Genomic DNA, 16,693 nt, shown 5'->3' with positions numbered 1-16,693 from the left:
ACCTAATGGTTTGGGAGATTAAGAGTGGCAGTTGTGGTAAGGAGCATATCCACACCATTACAACTAACACTCCTGTTGTAATCATTCCTGAACCTTGGCTATATCTTAAATTTTGCATTCATTAATCTGAAGATCTTTTGATAAAGCTCTGTAACTCTTACAAGTCGTTTTTATGTAGTCAGAAGTTAGATCCAAAGACAATGAACACACCAGCAGGTGAGGAGATTTTAAGCTTTATTGTTAACCCTAGCAAACAGATTTGAACAGGAATACAAGAGCATCGTATAAAAGCATAACATACCAAGCAAGATGATACAACTCTTCCCCTACTATTGGGAGCTATCATAAGGCAACAGCGGAGAGACCCCGAGATGGCTTAGATAACACAGCGCCTAGTCCCAAGGCCTGTGTCCACTCTCCAAACTCCAGGGGCAACGTCAGGGCTTTTTATCAACGTCTGGCACTGCAATCCCATGACTCTGTTTTGGAGTCAGGGGCTGTGAGAGTGACCAGAAGTTATACCTGCTCATCAAAGGATTCCAGAGTCTGGGAACTGTAGATAAGCTAGTGCTTAACCTAAACAATCCTGAGGGTTTTCCTCCCACCTCCTTCTAAGTAAAAGTGAAAAACAAGCCAACGAAACATTATTATGATTCAAAGTGGGCTTTCTTAACATGTGCAGGAGAAATCATGTCAGAAACTATGTCACCTAAACTCAAAATAACAATGGTCTTCCGCATTGCCACTACAGAGGATTGGGTGTGTATGTGAACCATACACAGCCATCCATCTATGGGTCTGTATGTGCACTATCATGATGGTTCCTGAACTCCAAATTTTACCACAAACACATGGAATAAATAAATAAATCCCACTGAATAAATTAGTGCAGTTTGTTTGGAATTAGTCACGTTTTCCATATTTCAGGTCTTTATCTATGACCACAAGCTCACATTTCAATAGTATTATATACTAATAATGATGGTGACCGATAAATGTGCATCAGGAGTAGGAGTCAGATGAGTCAGGCTTGACATCTTTCAGAAACTCAGTCCTGCATTCAGGAACTAGCTAACAACAGAATTTTTAAAAATGTAATCCTCCTAGATCATTTGTTTTATTGAAGACAAGAACGAAGAAAGATTCACAGAGGATCAGATAGCTGCAGAATACAGAAATCCCATCCTATATGTGAATGATAGTTTTAGAGGTTAAATATTTTTCCCTCCCACCTTTTAGAGTTAATGGAGTTTTGGCTGCTGTTTTCCCAGTCTTGAAATTGAAAGGCACCTGCCCAGTGCTTACAGAATGCTTCTCTCTATTCTGACTCCCTCCTCGCCCTTCTTCCTTCCAGAGGTTTTAGGCTTCAGTTCCCACCAACTGCACCATTTCAGAGCTCCCAGATCTTGAATTAGCAATATCAATATTATTCCATGGAGTCAAGTTTTAATGTTGCATTTTAAAACTAAGCCATTTGTCAAAAGTATAACAATGTGTTTTTGCAGGGTTTTTTTCCCTTAGAAGGTAGGGGTTGGGGGGGGGGGGTTGGGTGTAGTTTTTTCTTTTTTCCCCCTGTCTTTTTCTCTTTTTGTACTTTTTTCCGTCTCTGCAAATTAAAGCAATAACATTAAAAAAATTGAATTGTGCTTGGAAGTGACTACATACCAGTTGCATTACTCCAACGTTCAGGTCACATAATCTATAACAGCATAGTTATCTGTAGCATTTTGTACATTTTTACTTTCTGGCCACTTTTCACAGGTAATGCCACATAAACATACTACAGTAATCCAGGTAGCCACAGAAATTTGAGTGATTTATGGGAAGAATCACTATTCACATTATTTATTCTGATTCCTGTTGGCAATCTTAGTTGCTACTTTTTCTGACATTTTTCAGAGACAGCTTCTTACTATAGCCAAAATGTGTTCAGATTTATGGTTTTGGGCTCAAGAACTTAACCAGAGCAAAACCAGTGTTGGCTATGCTCTTAATCCTAGATTAATTGTCAGAACAAGGCCAGTTCCCAACTACATGACTGAATTTTACAAGAACACTTATTCCCAGTTTAAACTTTTACCAACCAAAAGTGCACTTGGAGTCATACTTTGCACTTAGCTATGGTTTGTTCAACATGCCACTATAACCTAGTTCATACAACGTTAAATCCTAAATTATGTGAGTCCACACACAATACTAAACTAAGACCAAACAAACCATATTAAAGCTCAGTGTGATATGAAATCCCAGTTCTCCTATGAGCCTACTTCTTTTGCCTGAATTATTCGGTGCCCAGTTTTGATTTCTCTGCATTGATTGCAAACAATGGTTCAGGATACTGAAATGTTCTCTGGTCCTAGATGGAAAGGAAAGATGGAAGAGAGTACTATACCACAATCCTTTTCATGTGAGTTTTCCCAAAACATTGCACACAGATATTAAACAATGAAGTGAAAGGAAGCAAAAGGCCATTGGGAAGAAGGACCAGTACGTAAAACCTATCATCAAGAATGCAAGAAGCACTCTTAAAATACGTCTCCAAGACCTATTCCTTCTAAGTATTCTGGAAGGGTAGCTGCTGATGCTCCAAGCCACCGCCAGCCAAATGAGTGGAGAGATGGCCTGCCCATCCAATTCCAGCTACACGTAATCCAGCTAAGAACCAATGTTCTCTCAATGGCAAGGACAAGTCAGAAGCCAGACAGTTGAGGACCTGCACTGTTAATCTCTTTCAGAGATGTAAGGCTACTCAGGACCATTTCATTAGGCAAAATAAGGCAGTAACCTGAGGCACATAGCCTAATGAAAAGGCAGAAAGTGGTTAGTTATGTAATTATATTGTCAGTTTTTGAGTCAATTGTTGCTGCCTGAGAAGGTAAGAAGTGCTTGGGGCATGTTCGGCTTCAGACACCAAAACAATCTGATGGCTCTTTGGTCCTGCACTTTGGCTGAGGGTAGGGAAGGAGACATTCACTGCACCAACCTGAATTCAATCAGCCTTGAGGCCACCGTATACTTCAACCTGTTTTCTAGGAACAATAGTTTTGATGTTGGCTAATGGCTACGAACATGGTGATCTAAATAAATAAAAATAAATAAAAATCACCAGTGAAACCAAAACCAAAACCACTGACAGTAAAAACAATAATGATAAAACAGAAAGTGCAACTCTTAACTGTACAATCATTCAAGCCCTTTGTGCAGGCTAAAAGGATTAATTAACAGAGGAACTATTTGGTCCTGGAGCAGTTCTTGCCCTGCAAATGTTCAGATGAACAACCGTTTTGTAAGCTGCTGTCTAGACTGAACAGTATGGAGTCCTCTGGATGGAATTTCATGAGTGGTGATGGTACATTCTGGATGTGGCCTTTTCTTCATGATATGTTTCAGGGCTTCAGTTCCCTCCACACATGAAAAGAGCTGAAGTTATGGAGAGGAGGAGCAAGCCTCAACACTCCCCAGAAATGGCATCTTCCCCTGGAATTTGCTGTCCAAAGCCAGGACACAACCTTTTATACAGTGATAGGAAATCTACTTATAATTCTACAACAGCTCCTTAGTATAGGAGATGAATGACTACGGGAGATGATAATTGCATGGCCATCAGCTTCATGTAACACTGTTACTGTTTGGGAATACACGCAAATTGTGCAACAGTTAGATGCAGGAGGAAAATCAGCCTTATCTGCAGTTGTTCCTAAAATATTAATTGCTGCATTTCACAAAGATATGGATTCCTAGAATCCATATCAACAAATGTTTATACAAACAAAAGTGGTTAGCTCAGCAGCCAGTCCATGACACTCAAATTATTAGAGAGCTATTTCACCTATCTATCCACATCATTATCATTTTGTTTAATAAAATAATTTGGGATGGAGAGCTGCTCTGAAGCATGCTGCAAATAATGATTGATTTGAATTATATATTTTATTTTTCTAGAAGAAACCAAATGCTGGTTGCTTATGGTCAGCTTGTGGCCTCATTCACCTTCAATTCATCTAGTGCTGAGAATTGTAAAAGAAAGAAGGGAGAAATTTATTTACAATTATCAGCCAGGTTATATTTCAGGTTTGATTTAATTTATCCACTTAGTTTAATTGGTGATTTCCTCCAAACTATTATACACAAATCAAAAGATGGGTAGACTATAATGCATGGATGATGCATGGATTTAAGACAGGGCTGCTTAATCTATTAAGTCAAACATTCTTTAAAATAGGACAACAGCTGTAATGAAGCCTCAAAATAGTTTAACTAAGCTATAGATTGTGAAACTGCGTATCACTTTGGTTGCTCACAAATGGCCACAAGGGGGCACTGCAGGAACGCATGATTTACTTAAAGCAGCTTTTTAGGGGAACTAAACATTGAGGTTTGACTTCCATATACTGTACCTTATTCAGAAATGTTCCAATGTGAACAGGAAAATTATCTGCTAGTATCAGAAGCTGGGCAGTTTCTATTCCAGCCACTTCTACTATGAAGCTGAATTCGTTGACTCAGAAGCCAGACTGCCAAGCCATCAGTACTCCATCTGGATCAGTGCACACATATATTGTCTGAAACAAACACATGGGTAATGTTTACGTGTTAGCAGGAGTGTCTGCATTGGGGGGGGGGGGGGGTTGAGTGAAAAGATGGCACCTGCAACCATAAGATTGAAACCTTGCCCCTTTCTTACATATGTTGCGTGGTTGCCCCTAGATGTTAGAATATATATGGTAGCCTTTTTCTTCCCTTTACTAGTTAAAACAAGATTAAGTAGAATACATCTTTTCTGGAAAAATGAGAGAAAAAGCAATATAATCTGCCTTCTTGAATTCTGCCCTTGAAGATAGGTTTGTTGTTCTATTAACACTGTAAAGGAGATTGCTTACAGATCAATAACACAACCAACATTTTCTAAAACTAATAATGTTAATTAGTCTTCCTGATCAGCTGAAGTATGCCTTGCTTTCATATGATCATCAGTCCATCTGTTCAGTACTGCTGACGGTGGCTAGAAGACCTTTCTAGAATTTCAGTGAGGACTTTCCAGCTCTCTCAGACGTGGATGACCTTGTCTGGGTTCAAAAGCTATGCAGAGTCATATGTAATTAGCTTTTGGATGGGAGACACCAGGGAATACCAAGACTGCAAGCTACACAGAAAAACTGAAACAACTTCCTGGAAGCAGACAATGGCTGAACAGTTCTATACTTTTGCAACCTGGAGATATTATGCCACCAGGAGTTGAGGTCACCAGGAGCTGAGGTTAAAATCTGGAAGTCTTTACCTTCTTTTAAGAAATGCTGAGAACTGTATCCCAGAAAAATCCTTTTTTGTGTGCATATGGATAGTAAGGATGGCTTACCTATGTATTCGCAAAGACTGACATGAAATAATCAGAAAAACAGTTTATAAGTAGCCATGGGTATTCTAGGAGACACCCTTCAAACCACATGTTTTTACAGTGGAATGCAAGGTGGATGGAATGCAGAGAAGTACAGTGGTACCTCGGGTTACGAACGCCTCTGTTAACAAACTTTTCGGGTTACGACCAGCTCCGGCCGCAAAAATTTACCTCGGTTTGCGAACTCCGCCTTGGGGTATGAACAGGATACGCAGCCATTTTCCCTCCCATGACATGGTCCGTGGCCATTTTTCCGCCCCTGACACGTGGTCCGCGGCCATTTTCCGCCCCTGACACGTGGTCTGCGGCCATTTTTCCGCCTGACACGTGGTTCGCGGCCATTTTTCCGCCCCTGACACATGGTCCGCGGACATTTTTCCGCCCGACACGTGGTCCGCGGCCATTTTTCTGCCCCTGACATGTGGTTGTAGGGAGGGGGACTCTCCCTCCAAGCAATAGCTGCCTCCCTGTACTCCACGCCAGAACGGATTAACGGTAATTACATTGAACCTTATGGGGAAATTTCCTTTGGGTTGCGACCAATTCGGGGTGCGACCAGAGTCACCGAACGAATTAAGTTCGTAAACCGAGGTTCCACTGTACACGGAGCAGCACACTGCAATTCCTTTGCAGGTTTCCTTGACTGATGAGGAGGCATGAAGGAGAAAGGCTTGAGAGCATTGCAGGATCAATCACGTCAGACTGGTTTCTCATTATGGTCTGCAAAGAACTCTGGATTGGCTAGATGGCCTTCATTTTCTATTACATTCTATTACATCTTGCTACAGCAGTCATTAACCACTAGAGTCCTTCCCATGGATGGTTAGTTTTGGTTTCTTTGGTGTATATGGATGCCATCCAATCCCTCCATAGGTCCCCCGGAACCACTATCTTGCGGAATCTCATCACAGGACCCAGGCCAGCACCCTGAGCCCAGACAGGAAATCTGCAAAAGCAGCTCACTGGGTGATTTCGCGTCCGTCACTCACTCTCAGTGCAACCTCCCTTGCTGTGAGGAAAAATGGGAGGAGGAAGCATGACGTATGCTGCCTTGAACTCCTGAATGAAAGGTGGGATGTTAAATCAAACCCAAAAAAGCCCCTCATTTCTATGATCATATGATCCCTGTGGCAGCAATCATACTTATACTTCACTTCAGTTAGCGTACAGAATATCCTTTTTAAAAATGCCACCTCTTGCAAACCACAGCGACATTCACTTTCTCTTCCTCTCTCCCCATTCCCACCCACCCTTCACCCCACCAGCTTGGTATTTCTCTAGATACCTAGTCAGAATCAGATGAGGTCATGCAGGCCTAGAAAGAGCCATGCAGATATTCCTCTCTCTCTCTCTCTTTTAAAAAGGATGGGTCACCAGACTCATCCATTAGGAAAAAAGTATTCTGCATGCTTTTCTCCCCTCACCCCCCGCCGTCCTAAACTAAGACTTCGCAACATTAGCAGTCTGTTCGTGGGCCTAGCAGTGTACTGATTCCTATATAACGTACATACTGTGAAACCTCATTCCAAGTGGGAGAGAGTTTCCATTATTAGGCAAAATCTGATAATGCAAAGATTAGGTCATTGCAGCAATTTTAATTTAACATGATGACATTTATGTCATTAAGGTAATGACGTTGTGATGCAAATGATTCTATTTGCATAATGTTTATCATTTGCATGATAATATCATTCAGCAAACAACACAAATTCCATTAATTGTGTAATGATGTCATTATGGAAATGATATCACTCCCATCATCTATGTTCTTTGCATAATGACATCATTCCATAAGCAATGCAAATTCTATCATCAGCATAATGACATCATTACATACATGACATAAACCAAAGCCAAACTGGTCCACTGAATGAGAAATCTATTACATGAAGGTCTGGTAAATCAAGATTTCATTATACTTGAATAACAACCCTTTTCTCTGTTCAGGGATAAATTCTACTAGGGCTAATCTTTTGACACCCAAGGTAAGCTAAAGCAACCCTGAGTGGGACCATAGCCATTCCCTCTCTTTTTTCTTTCCTCTTGCCACCACTTCCCCTGTTCTGTTTCTGATTCCTTTTCCCAGTTCCCACAAACACTTTGGAACTGAAACTAAGCAGCCCTGCTCTATTACATTAATGAGCATTTTGGAAGGAAGGAAGGAAGGAAGGAAGGAAGGAAGGAAGGAAGGAAGGAAGGAAGGAAGGAAGGAAGGAAGGAAGGAAGGAAGGAAGGAAGGAAGGATTGAGAACACTAAATAGTATAAATAATTTAATTTAATATCATTATCTACCTCACTGTTTCAGACTCTCATTTTGTCATCTTTTGCTTAAATGGATATTATTATAAATAAATTATTAAACTGCATCATCCCTGTGGCAAGGGTGATCACATATTCACAAGGAAAAAGGCCCTTTGGGGAAGTCTGGGGAACCCATTCTCTTCTTTGCTTCTCCAGGCTAACCAGTTGTGCAGACTGCATTGGGGCTAGATGTACTCCAATTAGCCCCTTTGTTTGTGGTATTTAAAGCTAGATTGTTGCTGATCTCATTGTTCTTATTTGTATCACGTTTGTCTCAGTTGGAAGACATTGTGTAGAGCAAGTTGGAGTCCAATCGAGGATGCAGAAGGTTTAGAAGTGTTGAAAAAGGCTCCAATTTTTCAAGCAGCATGCAGATCACTCCTCTACACATAGTATTAAATTCTAATTATAGCTTGTTGGTGCCCAAGACTGGAGTTGCTGTTAAATCTATATATACCATTTCCCCAGGCTTGCAAATTTTGTTTCTTAACCTGTTGATGCTTAGTTAAAAAGGAAAAAGGGAAAGAAACATTGCTGATGTCCAAATAACATATGAACTTATTTTTATGTGTGAGAAGAAAGCTCATTTCTCAGGAAATTCTAGTACAAGAATATCTACATATACATAACTACACCCCCCTCCTTTATTAAACAAGGGAGTATTTTAGTATCTAGGGAGGAAGAATGTGTCTTCCTATACCTGTCTCCTCTCCATGGTGACCCCATGCCTTTCTATGGTGAGATTTTTTTTTCAGTTACATTGATCACCAGGAGGCACTGCATGATTGGTTTCCTCTTTAATTGGGGCTCTTCATATACAGGTAGCCAGATGTTATTCTATGGGGTTCAAGCACTCTACCAGAAATCGAACTCACGGGCCTTCATACTTTAGAATACTACATACAGGGCAATAGCTTTACAAGTCATGTAAAAACCCATACATGACCATGAGGGTAGGACATAATAAAGCATTGGTATCTCTCTACTCTGAGAGTTTAAGGGAATGTGGACTATATGTACCATTTTGAGAGCTTACATTCAAGTATATTAGAGGAGCGTGCTAACATTAATGACAAGACATTTCTGACTTCCTGACCTTTGATTCTTGCTGGGTAAATGATGCAGACTTAATCAAAGTCAGGATATGAGGCAGCTTTAAAGGGCATTGTTAAAATTCCAGAATATTCATGGTTACTGTTCACACAATAGCTATATGTGTGCTACATTCAGGACCAGAAATAGTACGTGCCTAATACGAGTTATCAGAGGGGACAAACAGTGGAAAGGAGAGTGACATGGTTCCATCTCTTTCTTGCAGATCTCCTAGAGGCATCTAACTGGCCACTACAATGAGCTTGCTGAATTAAATGGGTCATTTTCCTCTTCCAACTCTTACATTCCTTTCTATTTTCAACCAAGAAAAATGCAGTGGCCCAAGGGAGCTGCTAGAGGAGATACCATTAAATCAAACCTATATTATACCCACAGGCTGCACAGACATCAGTCTGATCCAGCAGGGGCTTTGCTTATGATATGAAGATGATGATGATGACGACAACGATGACGACTGGAGAGACTTTATCAAAAGTAATTGAAAATATAGTTATGAGCATAATTACAGTACTTAGGTCTGACCATGTAAGAACAGGCAGCCATTTGTGTAGCATCTTTCACAACTGTGGACTTATTTCCTTTACTCAAGTATTTACCTCAAGTATTCTGTTGGCATCTTCAGGACATACTGACTGAAACAATTTTATCAAAGAAAACTAGATTTAGAGAACACAAAAACAACTAAGCTAGGTCTTTAAGTTCACTTTAAATAATAAACAGTACTCCACCACAATAAAGTTAAGTCCAATGAGTGACTACACCTTATAATGACACTTGTCATAATGGTCTCTGCTAATATATGCAACCACTTTTCCCACAAGAGGGTGCCTGATCTCCTCCAAGATAGTATGAAACTCCTTGATCAATGTATTTGCTAATCAATAGTCAAGGGAGACATAATTCTGCCCTATCCAACCAGATTCCCTATAGTATTCAGCAATTCCTAGAATTCCAACCCAAAATAGCTTGCTCTCATATTACCATATCATAGTAAGAATGCTTCTGATACGGATGACATGGAAGAATGTATAAATGACTTTGAATTAATAAATGGAATCTTCCCATATTTCTTAATACAGGTAAAACAAAGAAAGTAAATATGTATTTTCTGGCAAAAAGAGTAACAGTCTTAACTTGTAATATTCTGCTTTAAAAAAAGATTTCTTACCTATTACTCTGACAAAAAGCTCAGATTGACAAGGCAGGTAACCTTAAAATATCATCATCATCATCGTCATCATCATCATCACTCCTTCAGTTACTGATTTCAGGGTTATGAAGGCTGCTGCTTATCTAGCCAAGATGACATCAGGCATTTATAAAAAGTTTGGGAAACCATGGGATTTGTAGCATGTAGGATAAACAGCTTTGTGGGAGAAAGCCCTAAGTGGTGGTGAGGGTCAACAATCCAGTGATGAGGACTGAATGGGTTCAGCAGCCACAGAATGCTGACCCACCTGCTTGGGAATGGGGATACAAAATGGTGGTGGGGTAGAGCTTAGGGTGGCTGAAATTCTGGCAAAGTCTGTTTTCCATATTGCAACACCTTTTTGCAAATTCCACTAACCTTTCAAAGAAAGTCCCACCATGATGTAACAAAATTGTAGAATGAACCATATAGTAAAATTATAGTAGGGCCAGTGAAAAGATGCATTAGAAAATGTTAAGTAAATAAAAATTAATAGTAATAGAACATTGGGGCAAAGAAACACTTTGAAATATCAAAATGGACATGCAAACCAACTGATTGTACTTTTGTCTGTGCTTTCTAGGCTGATTAAGGTAGTAGGGGAGAATCTTCTTCTTTGATCCTATTGTACTTTCAGATAAACAGAAGATGGCTGCCTTTCCAGGCCTTTTGCTTTATAAACAGCAGCCCCATACCTACTTATCTGGAATAAATCCCATTGACCTTCGCATAAATAAGATCACATTTCCAGCAAGCCTGTTGAGCTGAAGATGCATGAAGAGAGACCTGGGCCACAGTGCAGAATGTTTTCTCAGAGCGGGGACAAAGGGAAAATGAGACTTGGAGGATCAGTTCATTGTAGTGGAATTGATTTGAGGGGGCTTCAGGTGAGAAATTGAACTAGGTGAATCTTGAATATTTGAGGAGAAAATTAATAGAAAAGGAAACTGAGGACTAGGGAAGTCAAATTCCCAAGGGAAGCCTTCCAATTGGGAGTAGGAATGAGACTACCCTCAGCTCTAGACATACTGCCTCTGACCAGAGAGGCTCTATTTTATCATCATAGCTATCATAGAGGAAGAACTTCCAGAGCAGAGGTGAGCTTGAAGAAAAATGGGGTAGCTGAAACTGATGATGGATGGTACATTGGAGATAGAGTGAGCAGGTGCATAAACAAAAGACAAGTCTCCCACACATTTTAGATCTGTAAAAGAGGACATTTCAGCAGATGTAGCTTACATGACAAACAAATTACAGGTGACAAAAGTCCCCCTCTTATTGAACATGTAGAATGCAGGAACAATGTTTTCTTTTTTATGTGGCCACTATGGCTGCAGTTTTATACACTGAGAATTGGGTATAAAACTGAGAATTGGACTCACTGAAATTAGTGAAACTTTTGAGATAGACATAGGATTGTGCTGTAACAGGTATCTATTAAAAATCTAGGAAATTATCATTCTATAGAACAAAATGTCTATGTTATTACAAACACCAGCTTCCAAATTTAGGGATGGGAAAGATGAACTAAAGATGGTTACAGGTTTCACTGTAGAGGCTACAAATATCTGGATAAATAAATTGATGCAACAAATTGATACTATATATGTAGTATCAATTTGTTGCATCAATTTATTGTAGCTAATAATGCCCTTGCTTTTCTTCAGAATTATTGTTTTGCAAAATGCAGTGTAGCAGGCAGAAGTTCAGTAGGTACTGATTTTCTTCTTGACAGGGAGATGATGCCAGGATCAAAAAAGCTTATGTTAAATTGCTGGCTCCCATTCAGCTGTTAAGTTCATTATGTCGTTTGAGCAAAAAAGTGTACATAAATATTTACAATGCATCTTCAAAGGTATTACAGGGGAAAGCATTATGCAGTGGGCTAAAAAAGCAGACAAGCAGCAGGTGGAGATACTTATACCAAAGTGTTTAATGTATAGGTTAATACATAAGGCTAGTACAACATCAAAAAAGTTACACTGTGATGAGATGTGCATTGTTTGTGCACACAGACATGCTTATCTGGGGTTAAGCATGACAAGTCCCTCAAAAATTGCATCATTGCTGATATTGGCCAAAAAAGAAAATTGAATTGGCATTTCCTAGTATTTCTGTTTCAAACTGGTATTTTTAGAATTACTAGTCTCATTCATTTGGCCAAATGTAATATCAGAAATGTGTTGCAAATCAGGTACAAGTTGCCTCAGTTTCTTCCTCAAGGGGAAAATTGGTTAACTCAGAAAAGTATTAGCTTTTCATGTAAAAAGCCTCAATTTTAATCCATGACCTCTCCAGGCACAGATGGAAAAGGGTGAGCTATAGACATAGTATGTTAGGGTCTGACTTGGCACAAGGCAGTTTCATGCACCACGTCTGGCCAACGTTGGCCCTCATTAGTCAAAAGTGTTTGACTTTAGCTGCATTTTACTTTTCTCTATCAGTGATTATTATCAGTAGGCAGATCAAGTTCTGTTTGTCCATATTTATGGTGATATACTGTCTGTCAGGCCCCATCCTTCCCCTTTATCATTGTTTCTAAACACTATGGAGAGCAGACCTGTTTTCTTTATAAATGGCTTTAACCAGCATCCTTCAAAGGTGAGTGTTAGAAATAAGTTCCAAATCTGTAAGAAAAAGCCATTATTAACCATAAATAAATGATTTCATCATAAAGGTCACAACATTTCCTTCTTTTAAAATGATGGGGCCATTTTTGCCCTGGTTGGCAAAAATACTGGATGTTTTTGGTGAACATTTGTTAAGTGCCAAAGAAGAGGTTAGTGAATTTCATTAACTCTGCTCCAGTGGGAAACAGACTACTTGGGCCTGATTTCCACGCACAACTGTATACATGATTTGATTTTTTAAAAAACTGTATAAACCATGGTGGTTTAGCTAGATCATTTTAGACCCTAGACTTAACAGCCTTGGGGTGGCCCAACCCTTTCTTTTATAATAACATGTATGTATTTCACATACTTCAAAATGAACAAAGCCAATTTTACCCTGTTGGAGGAGGGCAAATTCTCCTGCTCCTTCTGCTGTATAAGAATTTTGGCATCTACCCAAAGTCTTGCTCCAGTAAGATTGGAACTCAAGTCAAAGTGTGATCTGACATTTGATCCTGGATGAGGTTATTTCTTTTTTTCCTCTAATCCCCATTTTTCAAATAACCTTTACCACAACCGTATACATATATACATTCATCATCAAAGAATTCTTTGGGAAGGGAGCTGAAAGCTACAACTAAGTTGATTAACCTTCTGCAAGTCACCTTCTATGCATGGCCCTTTGACGTTTTAAAGAGAAACCAACAGAGAGAAAGGTATGGGGGGAGGGGGATACTATAACTATATTGTTGCATTTCTGGCAGGAGGATCTCTTAAGGCCAGACTGGACAATCCATGCAAAGGTATGGTCCTAAATTAACGTCATACTTGTTTATCTGGGAGCAAACTCCTCTGAACTCAGTGGATCTTACCTCTAAGTTGACACATACAGCAGTATTGCACTTTCAAAGAACCGAGGGTTGGGGGAGAGAAAATGTTTCTGTTTACCAGGTAAATCCTTTGGGGCCAGTGTAGGATAGGAAGGCAGTTGATGGGAGGGGAATTTTTCTTCGGAGCATTTCTTTGTAATCATATACAAAGCTTCTCTACCAACTGCTCCCACCCTATCTCATTCCATCCCACTGAATTCAGGAAAACTTCAAGACCCTCCCGAGATGATTTGTAATTGGGGTGGAGGCAAGGAAAAAGGAATAGGAAACTTCCTTCCCTTGAAGTTGCCTGAGTTAAGGTAGGAGTCAAAGCTTCCCTCTTCTATTTCCTAGTCTTCAGAGAGCAGATCCTGATGAGATTCTGCCAGGACAGAAGTCAAGGAAGATGCCAAGAAGATAAGCTGGGTCCAGAGTCTGCTTCGAAAGGATCTCACCATGATGGAAGCCCTCCTTTGTGGTTGCAAGTGTGTGAGAGTGGGGCGGGGGTGGGAAGAGTACTCACTCCGCTGTATTTTGCATATGCTCAGTGCTGCTTTCCCTTTTCTGTTGATTCCCAACTGAAATTTTAGAGATGTTTGAGTTGAATTTTTCTCCTGCCAGTTCAATCCTGCTTGGGGGTCTTCCAGTTATTTCTGTTTCATTGGGAACATGAGCACCCACCCACCATACTCTGATGAAGATAGAGAGCAAGCCTTGGACAAGACCACACATGCCTCTTGGCAAAGAGTTGCACTTTGGGAGGGTTGTTTGAAACTGGGGTGGAAGAAGCCCTGTTTAGGGCAGGAGCGACACAGGGGTTAGAGCTACGGCTGGTGCCTGGTAAAGCCAAAGATGCAAAGAAGTGAACCACTTTTCCTTCAACTCTTTGAAACAGTATCTTTTTATTCTAAACTCGATTAAGGTGTAAATGAGAGGAAAGGTCAGGACTTCATTTGTGCATGCTGAGTGATTGTAGCCATGATGGTTTGTAAACCATGGCTTAGTCATGTGTGAACCCAGCCAGCTGGCTTATTCAACAACCATAATTTACCCAAATCATACCTTGTGGGATGGATGAACTCAGCCACCTGAGGGTCAATGGAACTCAAATCCTATCGTTTCCAGGAGCTGTGTATTAAAGGAACATCACTTATTTCAAGTTAATTCATCAAATTTTAGGAAAGCAGTTTGAATAGCTCCTCCCATTTTCCACCCTGACATTTTCTATACAAATTCATGGTGAATAGGCTTCAGTACAAGGGAACAGAGAAGCTCTGTAGCAAACTCCTGAGTCCTCAACATCTGGCAGGTGAACTAGCCACTCTTGGAGACATAATGCTGGATTACAGAGATGTGTATAGTCTGATCTAATAGAGCAGCTCTTCAGGTTATCTGTGGTTTGTGATATTTTGAGCAGCACACAAGGAACAGCTTGATTGTACTTTTGAATATTTATGTTGTGGTTGCTATTTCTTGTGGCTTCCCAATACAAGCCTGTAAAAAACAAAACACATTTCTTTCCAGTGGAGACAAGACCAGAAATGTCACTCCAAGAATATATGAGTGGAGTGAGATGCAATTAGCAGGACCCAAAGGGTTTACGAGGGGAAGGGTGTGAACAAAGCATTTCCTTCCCTTCAGTCATTTATAACTTCACATTGCATTTACATGTGGTTTCAAGCTGCTGTCCAAAGAATTTGTAGGGTTTACTGAGATAACACTGCATTCATTAGTAGATCAGTGGGCTACCATTCCTCTGGTGTCTGTTGGGTTCCTGATTAAACAAATGCCCCAACTGCACCCAGCATTAATGGATGATATATCACAGAAATGATATTTTGTAGAATGCCTCACGGTTCATACAACAGATGTCAATTCTTTCCTGGAACTGTGCAGAATGCACACATGCCTATATGAACTTTAATTTGTACAACTGTGTGTATATGCATAGGCAATCCAAAATCTGAACGGGAATCCCATTCATTCTTTTGGTATTTCCATCACCTACTCCAAAAGCAAAATAGTAATAATAAGATTAATACATGATGACAATAAAGATTAGGGCAATTTTGAGGCATCCTACACAAGCAACCTTGCATTTTGCTGACCACCAGGGATGAGGAAAGTTGCTGTCCAATGCATCTGGAGGGATCCAGCCTGGGGAAAAGCATGGCTATGTCAATAGCCTAGAAAATACACCTGAACTGCGGCCAAAAGGGGAGAATCAGAAGACAAGAGAAACGGGGCTTGGCAAAGAGGTCCAGCACTATCCACCTGCCTGAGCTTGTGCAGAGGGACCTGAAGACCAAGGCTAGGGCTGTGATTTCCACAAAGGGTCAGGAGGTGGATATCGAGGCTAGCCAAAATTAGTCCAAGGCCGTTTTTCTCAACCTCAGCGACTTTAAGATGTGTGGACTTCAACTCCCAGAATTCCCCAGCCAGCCATCCTGGCTGGGGAATTCTGGGAGTTGAAGTCCACACATCTTAAAGTCGCTGAGGTTGAGAAACACTGGTCTAATGGGAAGGGCAAACCTGTGCTTTGTTTACTTGGTTAACTAAGGTTGATTGCTTAAGCGCTGGTGACTCTATTCCTACAACAGGCTAAGCCATAAGACATATTTGCGGATCAGAAGGCGTGGCTGTTTCAGGAACGGGCTGCCCAAACCCATCGCGTCCCATGTGGCTCAGCCCCAAGGGGGAGGTTCGGCAAAAGGTGCACAGAAAATTAGGAGAGGCTTGCCCACTCCTCACCTTCGCTTCCTTTTCTTCCCGTTCTCCACCGTCGCCTTCCTCAGCGAAAGCGAGACATCGCTGAGACCACTCCGAGATGGCTCCGCTGTTCCGCCGCACCCGCCTCCCTCCCTTCGTCCGGTCGGCGACTACTCAGCGATCCGTCCCCCGCGCCTCCCCGCCCCCTGCGCGCGTTGCAAAGCGCCCGAGGGCGCGCCCTTGTTCAAAAATTCTCCCGCCGCGAACGCGCGAGTCGGGGCCAGAGGAAGGAGCTGGCGCGGGGGGTGGGAGTGGGGAGTCAGGGCACCCACAGGAGTGGGCGCTGCAGCTGGCTAACAATACAGAGGCCCCGCAGCCCAGCCCTCCCTCTCCCCCGACCGAGAGGGAGACCCCGCCGAGAAACCTGGCGGCTAGGACGCTAATACTTCTCTGGAAAGCCCGGAGGAATCAGAATCTCGGCGGAATAACCAGCTGATGGGACTG

General features: G+C 41.2%; 1 long non-coding RNA gene across 1 annotated transcript; it reads right to left on the bottom strand.

The window, feature by feature from the left end:
* Nucleotides 1-3,001: 3,001 nt before the first annotated feature.
* Nucleotides 3,002-16,337, bottom strand: LOC148213593 (uncharacterized). Its single transcript, XR_015794413.1, has 4 exons — nucleotides 16,232-16,337; nucleotides 14,543-14,608; nucleotides 4,398-4,562; nucleotides 3,002-3,077 (listed from the first exon to the last, which is right to left on the bottom strand). It is a non-coding gene; the product is annotated as an uncharacterized LOC148213593 (long non-coding RNA).
* Nucleotides 16,338-16,693: the final 356 nt, after the last annotated feature.

This window comes from Python bivittatus, unplaced genomic scaffold (genome assembly GCF_059951505.1).
Source record: "Python bivittatus isolate LINGU-HERP-01145 unplaced genomic scaffold, Pbiv_v1 ctg000980_np1212, whole genome shotgun sequence".
Classification (NCBI taxonomy): Eukaryota; Metazoa; Chordata; class Lepidosauria; order Squamata; family Pythonidae; genus Python; species Python bivittatus.
This window is presented reverse-complemented; position numbering and strand designations above follow the sequence as displayed.